General features: G+C 45.1%; 1 protein-coding gene across 2 annotated transcripts in view; it reads left to right on the top strand.

Moving 5' to 3' along the window:
• Thsd4 (thrombospondin type 1 domain containing 4) overlaps nucleotides 1-14,938 on the top strand; it is a 573,943-nt gene that overhangs the window by 406,038 nt on the left and 152,967 nt on the right. The window lies entirely within an intron of this gene.

Raw genomic sequence — 14,938 nt, forward strand, 5'->3', positions numbered from 1 at the left:
AGCATTGCTGATTCTGCTGAGGAGATCAGGGCATCTTCCCAGAGGAGAGGAGATTTCATTTGGAACATGTGAAATAAGCAGGACTTTTTCAGTTGAGAAGGATGGATGTGGCGTAGGTGAACTTTCCAGATGGGAAATAGTATGTACAAATGCAAAATGTCTGCCCTAGTTCATATTTCTTATCCAAAACACAGCTGTTTCAGAATATGACAGTATGGTACGTGTATGGTATAAGACTTAGCACAGGTTTTACCCAAACCCTTGACTGTGTCTGAGCATAGAAGTGTGGTTTGTCGAGACTCATTAATGGCATGTCATCAGTGAAGCCATGTTTCACAGCCAAATGAGTACAATACCAAACTTATCATAAATAAATAACCAAACATCAGTCACTGAAAATCCACCTTGAGTGGTTAAGCTTTTGGGATTTAGAGATTTTTGAATAGAAGACTGTGTCTATAGTCCCAGCAGATTCTGAGAGCTGCACAGAGTTGCCAGAGTTAGGCTGCAAACAGCCTGGAGTCCGCAGGGAAAACACTAGTTGACTAGCCTAAGTCTTGGCACAGACCTACTGGAAGTGGGTAGTAGGTTCGGCCTGCTTGGATTATGAAGACTTGGGGATTGTATTTCCAGGAAAACTGACGCTTGGTAAGCAAAAACTCACAAGTATCTGGATCTGGAGAGAGGGCGCAGAGATTTAGATCAGGGATTGCTCTTGCAGAGGACCCGAGTTTTCTTCCCAGAACCCATGTTGGGCAGCTCACAGCCATCTATAACTCCAGCTTCAGGGACGCTGACATTCTCCTGAACTCTAGGGACACCTTTACTCACATGCATACACAGACACACAAGAATATGCATGTAATTAAAATTAATAAAAAGAAATATCTTTTTAAAAATCACAGATATCTGCTTCATGGGTATCAGCGATGTAGCCACACAATATGGCTTATTATCATGCAATCTTAGGAGCAGAACGTGTTTTGGACCCCACTGTAGCATGCATACACCAGGGAAGAGTCTACCTGACATAAGCCACTGCTCAACTCCCTGAAGCTGACAATTAGAATTTTCAAAGTCCATTATCAAGGAACTAATTGCACAGCACAGAGATGAGATAGCAAGAGACTTCTGCAGGCTGATTCACAGACCTGGGGCTGAGCCTGGGAAGACTGGCTGGGAGTGACGGCAGAGACCCACTATCTCCGATTTCTGCTCACAGGACTCTTGTAAGTTTAATTACAAACAAACACTGCAGTGAATCTTCAAGGACTAGCAGACAGATTTTCCTGGGCCTTGAATGAACCTCTGAGACCGCAGGACAATAAATTACAGCAGAATGGTGACAAGGTGGAAAACATTCTCTAATTTATTGACGAAGAAAAAAAACCAAGGGAATCATTGGGGTTAGCAGGGCTAAGCGGGCTTCAGAGGTCCTCAACACACAAGTGTGACAATGACGCACTGAAGTGGCTCTTTATTACCACATAAAGGACTTGTTTCTCTGCTTTCTCAGCGGGTCCTAGAACTGAAAGAGACCAAAAGACCCAAAAGAATAGCATTTTAGGTGCATCTGGCCAGTTGCCACCTCAATTTTCGTTACAGGAAATCTGGAGTCCAAAGCGGAGAACCGTTCAGTAATAACAGCTAACTCTTAAGTAGCAAACAAAGCATTTCATTTGGTTTTATTTTAGAGTTCTTTCTCTTTCTTTTTTTCTCTTTTCTTTGTTTCCCCTGAAATTCAATAGTGAATTCAAGTACCCTAAGGCATGGTTATTCTATAAGAGTACATAATCTGAATGTTGTACATGTTTTCTCTTTACAGGGATTTAATCAAATCAAAATGCAAAGTAGGTCTGAAATAGCTGTGAGGAAAATGCTTACTTTTAAAGTATTGGCACGTCTGTGGCCCAAGATGGTGCCCTTGTGTTTCCTGTCCTAAGTATCAGCCAACAAACAGGAACCTCAGAGCTGACGGGACGTCTACTTTGTGGTTGGGGACTAGATGTCCTCATGTAATCTCCTCCATGGTCCTCCGTGATAGAGATTAATATCACACTTCGGGGTTAAAGAAGTAATGTGCCGAATATGATTTGCCAAGGGGCGGGGTTAAGATTCTTCCATGTTCTCACACATTTTGCATGACAGCATCCTGCACCCAGAGCTCCTGGTATAGATGCTGCTCTCAGGACATTCTGCCTATCCTCACTTGTCCTCCAGGCAGATGGTGCCACTTGTGCTTTGCCAAGCCTCCGAAGGCCCTGCTATTTACAGATTGCCCTCATGCCCCCTGGCCCCACAGTGACTGCCCTGTCCCTCCCCACACCACCTCTTGTAGGCCTTCCACTGAGAGATGTGGTAGTCACTCCAGACACTGGTTTTCCTCTCCCCTGAGGCCACCTTGTAGCTTCCCACCCTGAAGGCTCATGCACACCAGGGAAAAAACATTGTGATTGGTTTTTTTCCTCACCAAGCACTTGAACTCATGCAGATGGAGCGTGTTGTATGTGAAGGGATTTCAGTCAGTCATCTCTTGTTAGATGCTAGAGTAAGTTGGCCCAGGGTATAGCTTAATTGGTGGTATTCACCTAACATTCACAGAGCCCCAGGTTCAATCCCTGGCATCATTCACAACCAGGTGTGGTGGCACACACGTGTGATCAGCACTTAAGGAGGTAGAGACAGGAAGAGTTCAGGGTCAATCTCAGCTATATAGAGTTCAAAACTATATATATATATCAGCATATATAGACCTTGGCTGGGGGAGCAGGTGTAGAGAAAGAGAGACACTTAGAGAGCCATGTGGGGGTGGTGGAGAGCAGAAACACAGATAGACTAGGAAACTGCAGGCTAAATGAAGCTAGTGGTTCAGCTTCACACAGTGATGCTACAAGTTCATTCTATAAAATGGGTTCTCACCAGAATGGTGTTGGCTATAGCCTTGACATTGATCATGTGTATCTGCCCTTGGCAGTCAAGAGGCTGTGCATAGGAGATAGTGTGTTTTGATCACCACTGTGTGCTGAGCCATGTTGGAACCACTGTCGACTGGAACCCCAAGTCTCCATTCAGTTCCCGGTTTTTTTTTCCCCAGGAACACACTATTTAGACAGAGAAGGTATCAATACAGAGGTTTATCCCACAGTGGCCACTGTAGACACCCAGGCTCTATTTTGTGGAGACTTCTGGGAGGTAGTGTAGCTCAGAACTCAGAATTATCCCATGGAGAAGCACAAATGATGTCATACTTACCCATCCATACCTTTTCCAGCTGAGAGCTGCTTCAGGAGCCTTTCCACTCCACCTCCAGCTCACTCCCAGACAGAGCCACAGGGCACCTCCAACTCACTCCCAGACAAGCACTCACTCCCAGACAGAGCCACAGGGCACCTCCAACTCACTCCCAGACAGAGCCACAGGTCACCTCCAACTCACTCCAGACAGAGCCACAGGTCACAAACTCAAGAAGACACAGGTCACTCCACTCTAAGACCAGTACTCACTCCCAGACAGAGCCACAGGTCACCTCCAACTCTCCGACAGGCCATCACTCACTCCAAGACAGAGCCACAGGTCACCTCCAACTCACTCCCAGACAGAGCCACAGGTCACCTCCAACTCACTCCCAGACAGAGCCATAGGTCATCCCTGAAAACTTCTCAGGAGCTCACTGTTGACAGAATACAGGGGATGAGGCAGAGCAATGATAGAGCCATTCACAAGGGTCCGCAGAGGAGGCTCCATCAACAGTAAAAACCAGGAAAGCCAGAATATATAGTTGGAATTTTCTTTGGGCCACCAACCAGCTCCGAAATAAAGACACACAGACTTATTATTAATTATGTATGCTTGGCTTTAGCTTAGGTTTGTCCCACTAGCTCTTTTAACTTAATTTAACCTGTTTCTATTCATCTACATTTTGCCTCAGGGCTTTTTACTTTTCCTTTCATTCTGTATGTCCTACTTTCCTGCTTCCTCCATGTCTGCTGGCTAGCCCCTGGCATCTCCCTGGTGTCTCTTTTTCTTTCTCTCTCAGACCTAAATTCCTTCTCTTACTTACTCTCACTGTCTGGAAGGTCTGCCTGTACCTCCTCTCTTGCTATTGGCTATTCAGCTTTCTACTAGACCAATCAGGTGCCTTAGGCAGGCAAGGTTAAACTGCAACACATCTTTACATAATTAAACAAATATAATACATCTTTACATAGTTAAACAAATATTCTGCAACATAAATGCAATACATCTTTTTATAGTTAAATATTCTGCAACAAGAATATCTATGTGTCATGTGGAGGTGTGGGGGGTTGTTGTGGTGTGTGTGTGTGGTATGTGTATGGTGTGGGTGGGTGTGCTTGAACAGGTGTGTGTGTGTGTGTGTGTGTGTGTGTGTGGTGTAGTATGTATATTGTTTGTGAGTGTGTTGTGTGTGTGCTCACACATAAGTGTGCAAAGCTTATGCAGGCTTATCTACAAACCCTGATTTTGATGACTCATTGTGTCTGCTTCTTCACTTTGGTCATTTAGAAGCCCAGACCACTCTGTAGCCCACTTCTGACTACTGACATGATCTCTAGGGTGAATCTTTGTTCACTCTCCTCTACTTCTCTTCCTTGCTTTCCTTGCCCCTCACTTTTCTTGTATATTTATCTCTATCTGATTTTGGTATGCCTTTGAAAACCCCTCAAGTCCTTTTATTGGTATAGAATAGGTACAAAGAATTATAAAAACGAGTGACTCAGCAAAAAAAGAGGAAAACCTGGGGCTAGTCACAGTGCCCACGACACTCCTGGATCTTCTCTTGTTCTATACAAATTTAAGCTTTAAAATCAGAGTCCCTGATCTCCATCCTCAAGATCCTGACTTCGTGAAAAAAAAAAAAAAAACCACCAGGTTCTTGCCCAGGCTGTCAGTGTGAACTGACTCATAGAGAACTGCAAATTAAGTTAAGCGAATGTATTCTTCAAAGTGACTACAGAAGCAGAATGTCTCTCTTCCCCCAATGTTATAAAATAAGAGACTCTGGCATCACATGAGTGATGCTGTAAGAGTCCCCCAGAGCCAGACTGAGTCTCCTGATTCTTAGTTTTGGTGTGGTAGAATTCAAAACCCTTTCTAAAGACCGAAGCAAAAAAATAAAAAATAAACAAAAACAAGTACCAGCAGCGGTGGCCTCCAGAACTTTCCATAGCTGTAATCTCATATGCCCCCCTTAGCTAATGTTTAAAATATTTCCTTCTGTCCATGATTTTTATCAATTTTTTTCACTGCTTATCTGCATAGTATGTAGCAATTTTCTTTAATAAAAATGCATTACTTTCATATGGGGAGAAAATGGAAATTATTTCACCCCATCTGAATATTCCTTGTCCTCTCTCCTACATGCTTTCCTTTCTAAAAGTAGATGCATGGCTAGAGGCCTCCAGGATAAAATGTGACCTGACAGTGAAGCATTCAAAATGTCTGTTGTTTTCTTCACTGGTCAAAAGCTCTGAAGGAATGTCGATTCCGTCCTCCAGTGCTCACAGATGTGGGGCAGACCCACACAAAGGTTTTCTTAGCCATTTGGTTTTGTATTTCAAGGAAAATATCACACGTGTAAGAGTTAAAAGGAGGAAAAAATAAGGAAGGGAATGGGGGGACTTTAAAAGGTAAATTCTACTCTTGTTTGTTTACATCTGTTGTGTGTGTTTGTGAGTGCACATGTGTGTGCCATGGCACATGTGTGCAGGTCAGAGGACACATTGCAGGAGTCAGTTCTCATCTTCTTTCATGTGGGACCCAGGGATGAAACTCAGGTCATCGTGCTTTGAAGCTGGTGTCTTCATCCTGCTGGACCATCCTGCCAGCCCTTGTTTGTGTCCCTTCTCTGTGACCGCCAGTGGTGACTGATCAGCTCTCAAAACTTATTTGCTTATGAGACTTCCTTCTAAAAACGACTTGAGGCAACCTTTTTTAATTAAGTGAATATAGCATGTAGGTCAACAGTAAGGAAGGGAAACTGCAGTAAAGGAGAAACAGGTAGAACAAAAGTAAGATACAAATAATACTCATGTCAAAAACCCATGCCACCAGGTCACTACTGGAGAGAGATGGGGGGTTTTGCTCTGAGTTTCCTAGTAGTGAAAACAAAGAAGCCAATATATTCAAATATGCAACTTGTAGGGCAGAAAAACAAAGCGCATTCCTTTGAGGAGAGCTTCTGAGCTAGGCAGGTTGAAGGAGTGAAACAGGGCATGAGGGGCGGTTCCCTCTGATTGCGGGAGTCAGAGCCATTCTTGAGAACTCAAGCCACGTAACCTAACGTCAGCTGAAGCACTTCTCCTGTGTGAACCGTGATCTTCACCCACATAATCACAACACAAACATGCTATGCATCAGCTGCTTATATCTTGAAAGCAGAATTGATGTTTCATAGAAGATGATTGTTCTTACTTAGTTGTTCTGTGGCAGTGGGAACATGGCCTAGTCAGTATACACATGCAACAGATCAGGAAGTAGAAAGCCCAAGACTGGAACCAGGGGCTGGGTATAATAACTTTGAAAGTTTCACCCCTGGTGACCTCCTTCTGCCCCCCCTAGGCCCCGCCTCCTAAGGGTTGCACAGCCTCCCAAATAACACCACCAGCCAGCTAGGGAACAGACGCTCCAAATACAAACCTGTGGGAATATTTCCAATTAAACTCATAACACACGAGGGAAGTAAGATCACACTCCTTATCAATGGTGACCTGGACTGTGAATCCAGAACTTTCTGATAGCCTTTTCTACCACTTCATCATTTAAGGGATGTGTTTATGGTTTTTCTTGTTGATGGAAGGGCTTATTTGGCTCACAGTTTGAGGGCCACAGTCCATCACAGCTGGGAAGTGGTGACACTGGATCCAGAGTCAGGAAGCAGAGAGAAACAAATGCTGGACCTCAGCTTGCTTTTTCCTTTGAATTCAGCGTAGAACCCCGCCAACGCACTGACACCACCCACGACTAGCACGGGTCTCCCCACCTCAGTTAACTCAGTCTGGAAAGTCCCTCACAGACAGGCCCAGAGGTGTGTCTCCCGGGGGATTCTAGATCCAGTCAAGATGACACTCAATAGTAATCATGGCAGAGAGCAAGCCCCTGGTGTTAAAAATAGGAACATTTGGCTTTGGGGGTCTGTTCTTAGGTCTGCCGTTAACTGACATTGTAGGGCCTGGCAAGTCCCTTCTCTTCTCAGGACTGTGCCCTCTTCAGCTGGAAAGCGAGAGGGTTGACAACTTACCCAGGAAGGTTCATTCCAGCTGCCACAGCCTAGTGTCTCTGTGGCTCCAGGCGGTTTCCCAGACTACACTCCAGGGTGTTCTGAGTTATTTTCACATTAGCGGTTGTTCTGCAGTAGGACTCGATGTATCTGGATCACTTACCCTTCTCCACTGCCTCAGCCTGCTCCAGGCCAGGGAGGCCGAGTCTCACAGGCTGAGAGAAGCCAGAACTCAGTGTGAGCCCAGGTGCTCACAGGGTGTTTCCAAGGCGCCCACAGGACATATTTTGTTGCCACTTGACAGATGCTTTATCTTCCGTGGATTATCTGAGCAAGAGTCAAAGTGGAGAGCTCCAGACACTGGAGTCAGACCTGGTGCAGAACTCAACAAAAACAAACAAACAAGAACTCTGAGCCCAAGGATCCATACTCACTATCTTGCATTCTTCCCTGTGCCTCCGTGGAAGGGTTTCCCTCGGGGGGGGGGGGGGGAGCAGGGGTGCAGAACTCTGTGTGCTGGTTTCCTGTGCCCAGATAAACAAACACCATCCTAGGCTTAAGGCCCCAGGTTTGTTCCTGGCACCCCTGGTGCCTTAAAGTTTCTGCATTGAATAAAACAGAAATGTTTAGCAAATCCCAAGAAATTCCTTATTTAATGGAAAAAAGAGATCCCCAGGCTTCTATTTCAAAATGTGATTTCCATGTTCCCGTTGCAGTGAGGGAAGGTCACCTCACCAAATCCTCAGCTGTCTGGATGGTTTGGTTTTGTTTTCTTCTTAAGCCTGAATTTATCCCCTAGAACACATTTTGAGTACTTATGGTGAACAGGATTCTCCTGTAGCCCTGCAGGAGAGATGGAGATGAGTATCCTTGCAAAGGATGCAGAAGAAACTGTAGACATTCCTGCCATGGTCTACAGGTACTCTTGTCTTCCATATGTGCTGACTCTTCCATTCTGTATAATACTGCACATGTGTGTATGTATGCATCTTTCTATACTATATAATATTGCCCTTGTGTATATATTTGTGTGTCGTTCTGTACTGTATAATAATTGCATTTATGTGCGTGTGTTTCTATACTGCCTGATATTGCGCTTGTGTGTGTCTTTCTATACTGTACAACATTTCACTCATGTGTGTAGGTGTGTGTGCATGTTCATTTATCTACATATGAGTGCACTTGTGTGTGTGGGATGTCTGTGTGAACACACATGGATGGTGGTCAGAGGTCGATATTGTGTCTTCCTTTATCACTCTCCTCTGTATTTTTTGGGGGGACCTCCTCTTTCGCTGAACCTGGAATTCACTGACTCAGCTAGAGCGGCTGACCAGGAGGTCCAGGACCCTCCGGTGTCTGCCCCAGCTCTGGGATTACAGACGCATGCTGCTGAGCCTGGCCTTTTTATGACGTGGGTGCTGGGATCTGAACTCAGGTCCTCAGGCTTGTTCAGCAAGCACTTTTCCAACTGAGCCATCACCCCAGTCCTACGGTATTACACGTTCACATGGCCATCTCTCTGTCCGCCTTGACAATGGCAGTACAGCCAGCTGCCTGGGTGACCATGAGCAGCTCATCTTGTTAGCTAGCATGACATCCGGGAACAACCTGGGTGGTATCTCTGAGTTTCTTTCCTCAGCAACTTAGCAGAGTCGATTTTTTTTACCCACTTCATTCTCTGCCAGTCTGACTTCTTTTTAGAGTATTTGGCTTTTATTGTAACTGTAACTTATAGTAATTGTTGAGAAAAAGAGACAGAGAGACAGAAAAGAACAGACAGACATTATAGGGAAGAATTTAGAATAGTATAATGAATTCAAATACAGTCTCACTACAATAAGCTTACTGGTGTTAGTATTTTTATTTTTTTAATTTTATTTATTTTATGTGTATGGCTGTTTTTGGTATCCATGGAGGCCAGAGGGTGTATCAGTTGCTGGGACTGGGATTATAAAAGGTTGTAAGCCACCATGTGGGTGCTAGGAACTGAACACGGGCCCCCTGTAAGAGCAGTCAATGCTCATAACCACTGAGCCATCTCTCCTGCTTCTGCCATTAGTATTTTGGATTTGTAAAAGTGTGTTGTCGGGGCCAGAGGAAGGCTCAGCCAATAAGGTTCTTGCCAAGCCTGATGGCCTGAGTTTGCTCCCCAGAACACACAAGGTGAAAGGAGAGAACCAAGTCCTGTGAGTGTCCTTTGACCTCTATATATGCTTCCTGGCACATGTACCATCCCCACTCCCAAATAAACAAACAAGTAAATAGATAGAAAAACAGATAGATATATGATAGCTATATTATAGATAGATAGATAGATAGATAGATAGATAGATAGATAGATAGATAGATAGATAGATGGTATGCTTGTTAAAGCCAGCATGACTGCATGTGCACCTGTAATCTGACCTCTGGGAGTCTGGCAGAGAGCCAGGCACATCACTGGGATGCGTTGGCGTCCAGCCTACCTCCAGGGTCAGTGTCCCAGGGGACTAAAGGAGGGCCTGATAGAACATGACATTCAGCATCTTCCACTGGCCTCTTTGCATCCAGAGGCCCAAACACTTCCATACACATAAACTATGCACATGCACACAAATAATAACCTAAAAGTGTGTTTGTTCATAGTTATTTATCCTCAATACTTGCCAATTAATGTGAATTTGCATTTGAGAGATAATATCTATGGGATTCTGTAAACAATTATCCCATGTCACTGAGCTGTCAGGAGGCATACACCAGTCAGGTGAATGAGGTAGGCCATTATTTTAACCCCTTTCTATGCACAAAGTTTCTCCTAGTTTCCACCTTTTTACTTCCAACCCACCTTCAAGTCAGCCACTGTTGCCTGGTGGCCACACCCAGACCGTACAGTGCACACTGGGCACAAGGCTGGCTCTAAGGATAGGGAAATTAAGATCCTGGCTTACCTTTGGGGAGAGTGACGGGGACCCTGGGACTAAGTGTACATCGTGCCTGATAACAATTCTGAACTCAGGAGGCAGCCTCAGTGTCGCAGGCTAATCTAAGGGGTACTCTTTGGAGGTGGTATGAAAGACTGGGGAGAGGGGTCCCCAAGAAAGGCTGTGTGTGTGTGTGTGTGTGTGTGTGTGTGTGTGTGTAGGTACATGTGTATGAAGGGTACATATATATGTAAGTAAATACATACATGTATGTGAGTATGTAGAGACCATGAGGCCATCTCTGGAGGTATTCATCAAATGTGATCCACCTTTGTTTGTAAGACTGGACCTCTTGCCGGCCTGAACTCACAGGAAGACTAGGTTAGCTGACCAGTGAGCCCCAGCGATCCTCCTCTGTCTCCCCAGTACTGCGATTGCAAGTGCACCCAGCTTTTCTCATATGGGTTCTGGGAAATCAAACTGAGGTCCTCATGCTTGCAAGACGAGCACTCCCTCAGCTGAACCATCTCCCTCAATCTAGTTATTTAAAGATAAAATGAAGTGGGTGGAGAAGGAAAGACCAACTGCCCTGAAAAAGGGAACCCAGCTGGACTGGGTGTGTGCCAGAGCTCTGTTCTGGCCAGGCTGAGGACGCCTGTGAAGACTTGACTAGGGTTACACTGGTAATTGTGCTGAAGACAGACACCAAGAGGTCTTTGATGCTACATCGATGAGGGCAGCTTCCTCTCAAGGACATGTGCAGTTGTACCATGCTGCAAGTGGAGGCTGACACGAGGCAGAACTTAAGGTCACCGCGGCATCTGCAAGGAGCAATGGGCAGCAGAATTGAGAGAATTGAGGGTTTCTGGGGACGACTGGTAGGTGAAGACTCTGAGTCTTGTGAGCACAGTTGCTTCTGTTGACTACTGACCCATAGCCTTGCCCAGTGCCTGATACACACCAGGCACTCAATATTTTCTGACATTAAAGAGGCTGTTCTGAAAATTCAGGCAATAGATGCCAAGGACAGTGGCAGTGAGAACAGGAGACAGACCCCATGAAAAAGACATTTCGGAAGGACACAGATGAGTTTCATTGATTTTTAAAGCCAAGTACCCAGCACACTCTATTATTATTTTTTTTTTTTTAAGCCAAGAACAAAAACCAGAGTGTGACTTTTGAGAAGGTATTCGGCTGTCAGAGTGGACTGGCCAATGGAATGTTTCTAGACCCTTCTAAACTTTAATCTCTGCTTTGTGAATTGCATAGTTTGGGTCTAGTCAATGGGTCCCTTCTTCCCTCAAATGCCACCTGTGAAATAAGTTAAACACCATACTGTTTTAATGTAAAAATATTTCCTGAAACCCACTGTATAAATTAATGACTCTCTAGGGAATTGGATAATCTAATTTCCCCTCTACAATATGTTCATTCACGTGTGTGCCGTTGCCGTGGGGGGAGGTTATGAATCAACTGTTTCTGAAGGATTATGGCCCATAATAAATGTCAGTATGAGGCCTGATTGATCTCTTGTGGTCTCACGAGTTGTGACTTCATTTAGAAACCTAATACTAATTGTGTGGCTTTGATTACCTTTGATTTTCACTGTATCCCCAGGCCCTACTAGAAGCCTGGAACAAGCAAGGTGCCTAATAAATGTCTGCGCCATGAAGGACCTTCCATGCTTTATGGATGCTCCTCTGAGGGATCTCAGGAACCAGAGAGAATCTCTGTGGTTCGGGCAAGCAAGGACTTAACTGTAAACATGCAAAGACATGCGCTCCCTTCTTCTCCTACCAGGGTGCATAGTAGGCATCAGTATGCGTCCACTGTGCTGAGCAGCCCCTCTGTCAGCCTGGCTAAAGGGTGAGTGCCGTTCAACCTGGAGCCAGAGCAGTGGTCCCTCCATCACCAGCTGAGCCACCGTCCCATCCCACCGATGTCTTCAGGCTGTTTACTGGGAAGCTTCAAGTTCTGGCCCCCTGTCAGCAAGTAGGAAGACTTGGGATGTGAGCCTTGGGGCTGGTTTTAGCTTCTTGATGATTTCAATGGCTCTCCTGCCTATTTACTTTAAATCTCTTTTATCACACTGTATACTTTTGTAAATTGTCTTAAGTCTATTTTTTAAATATTCTTGTTAATTCTTTGAGAATTTGATTTTGATTATATTGCCAATCCCCCCCCCACCCAATGCCTCCCAGTTGTACCTTCACAGACTGCCCCACCTGACTTGAGGTGTGCTTCTCTCTCTCTCTCTCTTCTCTCTCTCTCTCTCTCTCTCTCTCTCTCTCTCTCTCTCTCTCAACCTATTCAGTCCAATTTGTTTCCCAAATACTCTTGGGTGTGGAGCTGGCTATGGAGCTTGGTCAACCTACCACCGGTCACACCCTTAAAGAAAATGATTCTCCTTCTCCCAGAAGCTATCAAATGTCAATGGATGCTTGGGTGGGGGGCGGGACTTCCTTCCTCCCGCCCCTTTCCCTGCTGAGATTTTTGTCTGGCTTGAGCTTGCCCTGGTCTTCTGCACGCTATCCTAATTGCTGTAAGTTCCTGTGTGTTCTGTTGTGTCTCTTATAGACACCAGCACCTCTGGCCCTTTCCATCTTTCCTCCCCATCCTCCATGAGGATCCCTGAGCCTTGGGAGGAGGAGTGTGATACAGATGTCCTATTTAGGAATGGACAATCTGTAGTCTCTTACTTTCTACTCATGGAGCAGTTCTGGGTCTTTGTGTTAACCTTTGCAGGAAAATAATAATTATGGAAGAAAATGCACAAGGAAAATGAAAGCTTTCATATATCCAGAAATGTACTGAAGACTAGGACATGCGGATTGCTTTTAGTAGACTATATTGAACATCCTGCAATGAGACAAAATGCACACCTAAATTGCCCTTGTTCTAGAAGGATTTGTGTTTTGAAATTGTCTATTGAAGCCTGCAGTTACCTTTATGACGACTAGAGGACGTTGTCTTGTTTTAGCTCTAAAACAGTTCTGATTGCATGGGTTCTTTCCAGAATATGGAAAAAAAATTTAAGATTTTATTTGTTTTTTAAATTCCATATATGAGCGTTTTGCCTGTGTGGTATGTGGACCACATGTGTGGTGCTCTCAAAGGCCAGAGGAGGGTGTCAGTTCCCCTGGAACTGGAGTTCCTGAAGGTTGTGAGCTGCCCTGTGAGTGCTGGAAACAGAACTCTGGTTCTCTGCAAGAGCAGCAAGTGCTCTTAACCACCAAGCCCTGTCTCCAGCCCTCTGTGGAAAATTTATGCATACCCCCCCCATTCAGTGTAAAACATGTATCTCTGTTACATGGGATTGTATGTACAAGTTTTTGACAAGGCCATGAAAAAAGAGAGGAGTTGCTGTATAGGACTCGCCTTGCCTGCAAAGTACTTACAGTGTAAATCAGAGGTTCCCAAGGCACCTCAGTGCCCTGAGCAAGTGTCATAATGAAAACTATTAGTCTTACAGGAAGCTAAGGTTATGCATTTGTATACAGTTACCTCCTATTCTGGATCTGTATCCTCTCTGATGTTTTGGGGATGTTAGAATTATGTGATGTGTGAAGTTGTAGTGAAAATAGATAGTAATTATTTCTCTCTTTTAAATTCCTTAGTGCAGGACATGGTGGCACAGGGGGCAGAGGCCGTCAGATCTCTATGAGTTCAAGTCAGCCTGGTCTTCATAGAATGTTCCAGGCTAGCCGAGGCTAGATAGTGAGACCCTGTCTTTAGAAACAAATCCATCTGACTTAACAACAAAGGGTAGGCAGATTCACAGAGACTTCTGCCTCCCCATTCCCAGTTTCCCTTATGCTAATGTGATGGCTCTGCTCCCCAGCACTTGTGGAAGGTGGTGGAGGTGGAGGTGGAATTAAATGTGTGGGGGAAGATTTCACAATGAAAAAGGCTTTGTAAACTATGATGCATGAGACACTGCACCCCTTTGGCATCATATCATTGACTAAACTCTCTCTCTCTCCCTCTGCTCCTCGTGGGGTCCCTGTAGCTCACAGGTTAAGTTGAAGCTCCAATTCCTTTAGGCTTTTCTTCGCTCTTTGTCATTCTTGGTTTTTAAATTTTTGTTTCTCTAAATGATCATTGCAAATGACCAGTTTTTCGAGTTCCCTGGTTTACATGCTCTATTGTCTACTGCTGAAACTCCTTATTGTTGTGGTTTTTAGTTCAATAGCTGGATTTTTCAGCTCTAGGCCTCTCTTTCTAAACATGGCACTTCCGTGCACTGTGTTTCTGATGTCGTCTGCTTGTCAGTCTAGGCTCTTTGTTGAGCTCCTTTAAGGTGATTCCTTTCTGCTATCAGGCACTTCACTAGTCAGGTATGTCTCAGTTAGGGGGACCACTGCTGTGACAAAAACGCCATGACCAAAAGCATCGTGGGGAAGAAAGGGTTTATTTCATCTTAGAGCTTGTAGTCCAGGGAAGTAAGGGCAGGAACTCAAGGCAGGAACCTTGGAGGCAGGAGGTGATGCAGAGCTGTGAAGGAACGCTACTTACAGGTTTGCTCCCCAAGGCTCGCTCATCCTGCTTTCCTGTATCACCCAGGACCACCTGCTCAGGGGTGGTGCCACCCACAAATGTGCTGGGGCCACCCACATCAATCACTAAGAAAATCACCATGAGCTTGCCCATAGGTCAGTCTGGTGGTGGCATTTTCTCAGTTGAGTTCTGTTTTCCCAAATGACTCTAGCTTGTGTCAAGGTGACATAAGAGTGGCCCGCACAGGTAGGTTACTGGTCCCTCATCAGTTTCTTCTGATGGTGTCAGTCCAGAAGCTCAGTCC

Source organism: Peromyscus leucopus, chromosome 7 (assembly GCF_004664715.2).
Source record: "Peromyscus leucopus breed LL Stock chromosome 7, UCI_PerLeu_2.1, whole genome shotgun sequence".
NCBI lineage: Eukaryota > Metazoa > Chordata > Mammalia > Rodentia > Cricetidae > Peromyscus > Peromyscus leucopus.